A 10,078-nucleotide genomic window follows, 5' to 3' on the forward strand; every position below is an offset into this window, starting at 1 on the left:
TTGGGTTTTAATGAGGACCCAAATAGCTTTTGATTATGTGGGCTTTTTTTTTTTTTTTAACACCAATGGCAGGAGTACCTGTGTGTGTTTATATAATTTTTTCTATATTCTAGAATTAAAGTTGATTAAAATTAAGTATTAAAACGTATGCATTAAGGTAAGCCATCATTACATGTTAATATAAATATGTTTGAAAAATACTTCTCATAACAAAGTAAAACACTGACTACTTAGAGTGATGCTGTGCTGCCTTTTTTGCAAATCGCTGTAGTGTCTGGCTCAGAGGTGAAGCTGGACTTCCCCATCTTAGCTCTGTATCCAGCTTGCTGTGTGTCACACACACCTCACCCACATAGCCTCTAGAAAGTACACCATGTGCTTGGGCAAGAGTGAGTGAAAAAAGACAATGTGTTGATAGTGGGTGTGAATAAGCACTGCCTCACTGTAGATCATACACGGGGGTCGTCAGACATGGTCTGAGACCTGCTGGGAAGAACAGCAGCCTGGCCCTGCTACCTCCTGGCTTCTGCTCACAGCACTGACCCCAGCTAATCCAAGAACATGTCACCTATAATAAGAATATTGAAGAAAAATCAACCATCTTCCAGATGTGTCTATATCATGATACGGTACATGGGTAAGGTAAGCTGAACACAACATAAAAAAGAAAACTTACAAACCCTCCCTTCGTCTCATTAAAGATGACTCCTTTAAAGATGAAGAGCATCTGGGGGTCGCTGGGGTTCTCATATTCCAGCCGCCATCCTTCCTGCCTGAGGACAAATAATTATAAGCTGACAGTGACTCAAACACTAAAGTCTGTATCAACTAGTTAATCACTCATGACATACCAGAAATCCAGCTCACCTAAACCTGGGAAAAAGGTGGCATCCAAATACACTGAGAGGAGATCCTGAAAGTCCTTGGGATTTTGTGTGGAAAATGCATACAGAGTATAATCACTAGCTGGGTACAAATGAAAAGTGAAATTGTAAAATTTAACAGATTTCTACTAAAATTATTGAATCTCAAGCCTCATTTCCCCTTTGTCCTAGGACAGTAAGTTGTAGCTATTCTTGAGATGGGGCAGTGGCTCCATGCTCTGGCCCCCGACCTCAGCAGCCGTCCCAGCTCATCACCCTGAGTGCCGGCTTTCCCATCCCATCTCAGGATCTGCACTGGACGGGCACCAGGGCTTTCTTCAGCGAACATCTAAACTCTCTCAAGTGTCTCCAGAGACTTTCACATGTCTACAAAGATGACCTCAGTCTGTAAAAGCATGGATTTAACTTGCTCTTCGATGTCACTCCTTCACAGAGTGCACTGTTCATTGTCACCCTATCCACTAGCGTCACTCTTACTAAAAGTCAAACATCAATGTTAGTGGTAACTCTGGAGGCCTGGCATTGTAGCGATATCCCCAAGAGAAAATTGTTTTGAACCTTTCTGGGAAAAGTTCATGTACCTTTTATTCAAATGCTAGTTTTTATAATCTCGCTACCATGTGGCTTTCCTGAAGGATGAAATTTCTAATGTCCTTCAGTTAGAGAGAGGTAAAAAGTATTCTAGAACATTAATTGCCCACTCCTCTCATCCCTTCTCAGAAACTAACTGAATTCCAGTGGGTGTGCCTGGCAAACCCAAACACAGTTTTCCGTTCAGGATGCTGGTCTTATCTGTGAAGGCGTTCATGAACGTGGAGAGGGACCGGTTCAACATTTTGAAGAAAGGGTCTCTGCATGGGTATTTCCGAGACCCACAAAGGATGGTATACTCAAGAATGTGAGGAACATCGGTACTGTCCACGGGAGTGGTGCGGAACTGCACGCTAGGCAAGAAGGAATGGCACGCCAGGGAAGGGGGAGGAACAAGGAACAGAAGGCCAGCGATGGGGAGAAACAGAACGCTAGGGAAGGAGAATGACTAGAATACAAAACGTTCATCTTAGTGCTGTGGACACAGTTCCCAGACGCATCATCACCTCGGGCTACTAGAAATCATTCTGACACCACAATCCTCCAACCCAGGGTTTCCCAACTCTAATGTAAATCATTGATTCAGATTATAAAATTATATTTTGATGAGATTGTAAGTCCGTGTAAGCTTTTCCTTATTTTTCCAGATGCTCTGTCAATAAAAATACTAGTGAGATGATATTTAAACCACGTAACATACAGTCAGTGCTTTAAACCTAGCTTGTCTAACCCACAGCCTGCAGTCCGCATGCTCAGGATGGCTAGGAATGCATCCCAACACAATCCCTACACTTTCTTAAAACATTGAGGTCCTCTATTTATTTTTTAGCTCATCAACTGTCCTTAGTGTTAGTGTATTTAGTGTGTGGACTAAGACAGTTTTTTTCTAATGTGGCACAGGGAAGCCAAAAGATTGGCCATCCTTGAGTTAAATAAAACATTCAAGACCATGTTCTTACAATGCATGCGACCACGTACCTGAACAGATTATTCACGTGTCTTCTCTGGCCAGGTGTAAATACCTGGCGGCTCCTCTGTCATCGTGGCTGAGCTTCATGGCCGGCAGGAACAGCTCGGGAACAGATGTCACCTGAGTTAACCAGAAAAACACGAGCAGTTAAACGTAGACAAAATAGCCTGCGAAATGGTGATCTTCGACACACTGAGAAAACTGGCTTTTCTGCCTGAAATTAGATGATAGCCGGGAAGCCAGTATTTCAGAGCTGGAGAGAACAGAACTGTCCTGTCCAAGTCCCTTATCCTACAAACAAGGAAAGTAAGACCTAAAGAAGGCAAATGAGATGTGTGTGTATATATGTATATTTTTGAGTGCTTATTACTGGCTAGGTATTTTCCATTTTTATTTTAAAATTTTTATTCTGTTTTGGCTAGGCATTTTCTAATTATGTCACATAGAATCCTGTGAGGGAAAGTATTCTCATCCTCATTTACAGATGAAAAAACTGAGGCTCAGGGTGATGAAACAAGCTGCCCGAATCAGAGCCAGGATTCACCCTGGTGTCTGTCCTTCCCATGGTACTGTGCTGCACCTAAGTAACAGCACCCTTTCCAACACCTGCTGAGTGCCTCCTGCTTTTGTGTACTGCACCTCAGTAACACAGCACCCCTTCCAACATGGGCTGTGTGCCTCCTGTTTCTGTGCATATAATCTCCTGTGAGTGAAGCCGCGAGGGCCCATAGGAGGGCAATGCTGGAGTGGGCTAGCCGGCGACAGTGGGAGAGGGTCCAGGATCAGTCTTTGCTTCTCCTAGTTTGGGATGGATTCTCGGTGGTAGCTGTAAGGACAAAGCTGGGGCTTCCAGAAGAGCTGGAGGGGCTGGGAGGATAGAAATGCCCCCCAAAAAGATGAAAGACTCCCCACTCCTGGGGCAGGGTGGAAGGTCTTCTCCTACCTTAGGCAAGCCTCCTGGTAAGTGTCCATACTCTTTGGTATGAAAGAAACTGTCTTCTCTTCCAGTCATGCCAGCCGGCCCTCTCCCTCAATCACATACCATGTCCCTGTGATCACCACACCACTTGCCACCCCCTCCGTCCAGGTGCCATGAGTCACCTGGCCAAGCGCACACAGCAAGTCGCTGGCAGAGGTGAGACCTCGGGTCTCCTCAGCCCAATCTAGGGAGCCTGCCATCCAACAGTCATGCATAAAGTGGCCCACTATGACCTGCATCATCTACCACTGTTAAATTACTTGTTTCCAAGCTCACCGTACTTTGTACCAGATGATCAATGCATTTAAAATCAGCAGATACAGTGAGATGTCTGCTTTCTAATAATATATAGCTTTAATAATAATAGCGTTCATGGTAGCTATTTCTCAAACAAGAAACATGACTTATCGTAAGTTTCTATGGCTGGACACAGTGGCTCACACCTTTAATCCCAGCACTTTGGAAGGCCAAGGTGATATGGTTTGGCCTCGTCCCCACCCAAATCTCATCTTGAATTGTAGTTCCCATAATCTCCACATGTTGTGGGAGGGACCTGGTAGGAGGTAATTGAATCATGAGGGGCGTTCCCCCATGTTATTCTCATGACAGTGAGTATGTTCTCACGAGATCTTCGTATCCCCATCACCCCATACTCAGTGTCTAACACAGCTCTTGGTCTAGGATTTTCTTGATTAATGCTCATTGAATTGAACTGGACTGAGCTTAACATTGAGCAGAAAGCACAAGCCTGTGATCAGAGCTGTGCTAGCCCAGAAAGCCTCCCAACAGGTTTAATTTAGGAATCGGTTCCTACCAACTGCCCACGTTTAGGATGTGTTTGAGTTTTTGTGATTTTTCCTGCACTGAAGCTACTGGACTGGCTCTTGAGTCACTGTCATGGGACTTCACGTTGCCCCGACGGGAAGCCGCGGGGGAGGAGGGCCGCACAGAGGCTTGCTGCCGTGATAATGAAGGGCTTGTTGCCTCTTGGGACAGCAAGTTCAAGCTCTTTGTAATTGTCAGCGTAAACAGTGACCCGCTGAGGACACGGCTGTAATTCAGGGTGGCATGGTTGATTGTCATCGTTGATATCAGGTACCTGCCTCTAAAATGACGGTACCCATAGTGCAGCTCCAGGAGGGCAGCTCCTGCCAAACACACGTGGTCCTGGGCCCCTGCAGCCAAGGTCGTGCTGCCAGCCAGGCCTGCAGCTGTGGGTGCACTGGGGTCTTCATGGCACTGAGCGACTCCCTCGTTTGCTTGTGGGGCCCAGCCCTCTGTCCCTCCCGGTCCCCAGTGCGGCTCCTCCCTGTGTTCTCCCAGCCCCGTGCACACCTCCGTCTTCACAGCTTCCGTAGCTTTCTCGTGGACGCCCCAGGTGGGCGCCTGGGCAGGGATCGTGTGTTAGTCGAGTTCTCTCCAGCCATCCCTGGCTCGTGGTTCAGCAGGTCCCTTCACATGAGTCAGCCAGCTGTGTGGCTGCATGTTCAGGATGCTTGTCAGGGGCCTTCCTCAGGTCAGAGCAAGACCGAGGCTCACCTCCGTGGGACTTTGGAGCGCGCCCTGGAGAGACTCCAGTCACGTCCAGAGGGGCCGCCTGGGTCCCCGCGGGCTGGTGGGAGTGACTTCTGAACCACTCGAGGCCCCACTTTCTGTTCCTACACCCCACAAAGCCATTTAAAGCGCCATGTTCTGGTACCGTGTGCCTCCCGAGTATGGCACACAAGCCTGGACGTGGATCTGAGCGGGCGCTGCCTTCCTCAGGCTGTGCTTGTGTTTTGGGGCCCCTGGAGCACTCGTGGCTGTGATTCCCGCTGCTGTCTGAGCTTCCCTAGACGGTCTCACCCGCAGCCTGAGGGCCACATCGGCAGCCACTGAGGAGCGAGGAGACTGCAGGTCCGGCGTTGGTCCCACTCAGTCCTTCTCGACTTTGGTGACAGAGGAGACAGCAAAACTTCAGCTGGGAACCCCAGGCCTTCTCTGCTTGGGGCCCTGGGACTGAGATAGCACAGATCCTGCCATCCACGTGCTGGGGGCCCCGCTGTGCAGCTCCCTCCTCTGGTCAGGGGCCACGCCCTTGAGCTGGGCAGCTCGGGGTCCTTGCACTCAGGGGCTCAGGGCGGGTCCTGGATGCAGAGAGGAGAAGGGCAGCGGTTTGAGCCCAACTGTGTTGGCTTCATTTTCTGCTTCTTGTCCCTAAATACATTTGCAAAGTTTTCCAGATGAAAACTCAGAAGGGATTTTTAATGACTGGAATCTGTGAATTCCGTGGAAGCCAAGTCTGTCCACCTCTTTCACCCACCTCACTTCTTCCCATTGGGGCTGATTTTGGCAGCGTTCATAGGGACATGGATGCAAGGGGTGGTGGCCAGCCCTCAGCCCTGCGTCCCTCCCCTCCTCCCCTCAGCGCAACAGCATTTCAGTGTCATCCCCTTCCCTGCACGCGTCCTCACGAAAACCAAGTGCAGTTGGAGGGAGACACCTGTGCCCGCTCCCGTGACCTTCCCGGCCAGCCCGGCTGCAGCGGCCCCTCGGCAGGCATCTGTCTGGTGCTGCCTCCGTGCCCCTCCTGTCACCTGACGCTCGTGCTCCTGAATCTTCACGCGTGTGCTCCATGCAGCCACCTCACGGGCTTCCTGGGAACGGAGACTGTGTCTCACACTGGTCAGAATGCTGTTCTCTGTCCTGTCCACTGAATAGTCCAACACAGAATCATTCCTCTGTGATTATTTGTGCTTTGTTATGTAGAGCTGGAATAAAGAAAAAGTGAATTTAGACATTACAGCCATCAAGTTGAAGCTAGGTAATTGCATTAGGGAATTAAATGAGAGCATTTGAGCTTCTCGAGTTCTAATTCCACATTTTCGTATCCCCATCACCCCATACTCAGTGTCTAACACAGCTCTTGGTCTAGGATTTTCTTGATTAATGCTCATTGAATTGAACTGGACTGAGCTTAACATTCCCACCCAGAGTCAGAAGCCAGTCCCTGAGCAAATTGCATTTAGAACGTGAGTTTGACCTTACTGTGGTAAGGGGTATCCTACACTCCGTAATTCCTAGTCAATGTGTGTGGGTATTTGATCCAAATAGACTCAGAGTATAGAGGCATTGGCCCAACTGGTGTCCATTCCTTCTCCATCCACTCCATTCCTGTCCCTTCTTTCACTGTTTCCTGTCCACCCATTCTCTCTGTGGTCATTCCCTCCCTCCACCCCTCTCCCTCCTCCCTCTCCCTCCCCTCCTCTCCCCCTCCACTCTCTCCCCTCATCTCTCCCCCTCCTCTCTCTCCCCCTCCTCTCTCCCCCTCCTCTCCCTCCTCTCTCCCCTCCTCTCCCCCTCCTCCTCCTCCCCCCTCCTTCTTCCTGTCTTCTCTCACCTTTCTCCCCTACCTTCTCTCCTAGGCAGGGGGCAGAGAAGGGACCTCCGGGAGATCTTCTGCTTCATCCAAGCAGCAGGGGCAGCATCAACAGCTGCAATTTGGCTGCCCCAGCAGGTGCCTCAGGGCAGCCTTTCTAATGGGAATCCTGGGAATCTTGTCTTTCCTTAATGTGTCCTAAAAGGCTGGAGGACATGAGAGTGAAACAATGCTCCATACTCAGTCCTGTGATTTTGTGTATTTATTGGACTTACTTTGAAATTAAACTAAACGATACCCAAGGTAGAGCATTAAAAAAAAGAAAAAAGGGCCGGGCGCGGTACTCAATCCTGTAATCCCAGCACTTTGGGAGGCTGAGACAGGCAGATCACGAGGTCAGGAGATCAAGACCATCCTGGCTAACACGGTGAAACCCCGTCTCTACTAAAAAATACAAAAAAAAAATTAGCCGGACAAGGTGGCGGGCGCCTGTAGTCCCAGCTACTCGGGAGGCTGAGGCAGGAGAATGGCGTAAACCCGGGAGGTGGAGCTTGCAGGGAGCTGAGATCCGACCACTGCACTCCAGCCCAGGCGACAGAGTGAGACTCCGTCTAAAAAAAAAAAAGAAAAAAAAGAAAAAAACAGGCTGTGGTGTTTGAAAAACAAACAAAACCGTTTGGTTTGTTGGTTTGTTCTTCGACCTTCACAGGCTACTAGGTCACACGTTTCAGTGTCTCAGCGAGTGACTTTCTCTCTGGAAGCCGTGTCAGCCTCTTATTTGATGATGTCAGCCACAGCAGAAAGAAGCACTCCGTAGGCCCCGTGCTCAGCACCTTGGCATGAGCTCCTGCCATCTTCTGTTCATGCTCATCACAGCTCTGTGCAGTGGGCGTCCTCCTGATCCATGTGGGAGGATGGAGGATGGAGTCGGAAGGGTGAGTGACGGCAGGAGCACATGAGGGGTCTCTCCTGAGATAGGGAGGGGAACCGGCCCAGGACCTCAGTGCCCATCGCGTCCTTCCTCCTCCTCCTCTGCCTCTGTGACTGTTTGACTCAGACTGCAGCGACAGACATGAGTATGTGCAGAGCGTGTGTGTTCCCCTGGGGGTGTGTGCTCATATTGGCAGGGAGGGATGTGATCGTGTACAGAGCGTGTGTGCACATCTTGGGGGTGTATGCTGGCATTGGCAGGGACAGATGTGAGCACTTACAGAATGTGTGTGCACACCTTGGGGATGTGTGCTGGCATTGGCAGGGACAGATGTGAGTGCGCACAGAATGTGTGCTGGCATTGGCAGGGACAGATGTGTACAGAGCGTGTGTGCACACCTCGGGGGTGTGTGCTGTTGTTGGCATGGACAGACATGAGTGTGTACAGAGCGTATGTGTACCCCTGGGGGTGTGTGCTGGTGTTGGCTGGGACAGATGTGTACAGAGCGTGTGTGTACACCTCGGGGTTGTGTGTTGGTATTAGCACGGACAGACGTGAGCGTGTACAGAGCATGTGTGCACACTTGGGGATGTGTGCTGGTATTGGCATGGACAGACGTGAGCGTGTACAGAGCGTGTGTGCACACCTGAGGGTATGTGCTTATGTTGTTTTGTAAGCGGCAAATACATGGCCCTTGCGTCGAGCGGCCCTGCGCCCATGCTGAGTCCGTCAGTGGCCCTCAGGTTGGGGTCTCCATCTCCCCAGACAGCACTCGAGTGTCTTGAGGTTTCAGATTCTTCCTCTCCAGGTACTTGGGCCTCCTCAGGACCAAACACCCAGAACGAGCCAACTGCAAACTACGAGAACGTTCAAATCCATCTTCAGTAGGAAAAGCAAAAGCAATTGGAATAATTTTCCAACATGACCCCGTGGTTAAGCCGTTAGATACTCCAGCCAACAGATTGAGTCACTTTAAAATTCACACCGATTAAAATGGTTTTGAGGGTTGCAGAACTTTACCACTAAACCTTGAAATAATTGAAGCATTCTGCTCCACTTGCTTACTAACTAGGGTTGGAGATAACTTTCAGTCCAAAGTAGCAACCTTCTAAATCCAGCTTAGATGTGAGGCTCCCACTGACACAGGAAGAGACAGTGGCCCTTCCTTGTTCATTCTCCTGTGTTCACATACTTTGTCATTTTTTTTGTATGCTGATCATCACTTCTGCTTTTCCAATTCAAACTAAAGGGAGTTTAGTTCTGTTTTGGAGAAGCTGTGGTTAGTGGTTTCTTTTCATGGTTTGCTTAATCTCTTAAGTCTGGTGCTTACGTTTACCCAAATGCACTTTTCTGTAGTACGACGGTGTAATTGCCCAGGGCTTCTCCCTCCATATCTGCTCCCCAGGAGGCCCCCTAGGAATGGACGCTGGAGATCCAGCCCCTCCCCGTGTGCCATTTTCTTTGAGTCCAATGTAGGTTTGGCTCAGAGAAGAAAACAGACCTCTGGGTTAGGTGCCCCTGACTGCTTGCTTGTGAAATGTTTAATTTTACACACTGATAGTTGTAGCTTGAAGTATCACTGCAGTCATAAGAACAAGAAACACTCCCATAAAGTAGATAGGCAGAAAAAAGCCATAAAAATTTAATAAAGTGCAAATAAAATGGTGTTGTAAGAATGTACAGTGGGAAATGCTCTCAGTCCAGCCAGATCGGCTGTGTCGTCCTCCTGTAAATACATTCAACCACGTGTGGCCCTGATCTCAATCACTACTGTGAATTGTGATCCAGAATGTTCTTGGGGGGCCGATGCCTGGACTTTGCCAGCAGCTGAGTCTGGTTGGGGGTCACGGTGGTGATGTGCTTAGCGCGGCCAGCTGGGCTGAGTGGTGGCCACCCGTGCACTCGCCACGTGCAGTCGTTATTCTGGTGATGGAGTTGCACGCGCCGCGGCTTGTCCACCTGGGCTACTTAAAGTACCGGGAATCCAACTGTGGGCGGATGCCTCCCGACATGGGAGCTGTCTTTCTTATCCAGGGCCCTCTAGCACTGCAGACCCCAGCCGCTGGTCCCTGAGCCCACGGGGAGGCACTGGAGGGCTCTGCTGGGCCATGGAGGTCCCCGAGCAGGTGGTCACTCATTGCTTATGGGTGGTCCATGGCCTGTGAGTTTATTCCCGGGGTCTGTGTGGGCAAGGTTAACCAGTTCACAGCTGGGGACTTACACAGGTGACACTAGTTAAAGTGGAATCTATATTAGCTCGCACGGGAGTGGGTGAGGAGCTGGGAGGGTGGGGAGGCTTGGCCCTAGCACTGGATCCCGGGCTCCTGACATTTCTGCGTCTTCCAGTTGAGGGGCCACCAGGGCC

At 49.9% G+C, this 10,078-nt stretch overlaps 1 long non-coding RNA gene across 1 annotated transcript; it reads left to right on the forward strand.

Moving 5' to 3' along the window:
* Window positions 1-448: 448 nt before the first annotated feature.
* Window positions 449-2,165, forward strand: LOC116272535. Its single transcript, XR_004181201.1, has 2 exons — window positions 449-642; window positions 1,056-2,165. It is a non-coding gene; the product is annotated as an uncharacterized LOC116272535 (long non-coding RNA).
* Window positions 2,166-10,078: the final 7,913 nt, after the last annotated feature.

This window comes from Papio anubis, unplaced genomic scaffold (assembly GCF_008728515.1).
Source record: "Papio anubis isolate 15944 unplaced genomic scaffold, Panubis1.0 scaffold1222, whole genome shotgun sequence".
In the NCBI taxonomy this organism is placed as follows: Eukaryota; Metazoa; Chordata; class Mammalia; order Primates; family Cercopithecidae; genus Papio; species Papio anubis.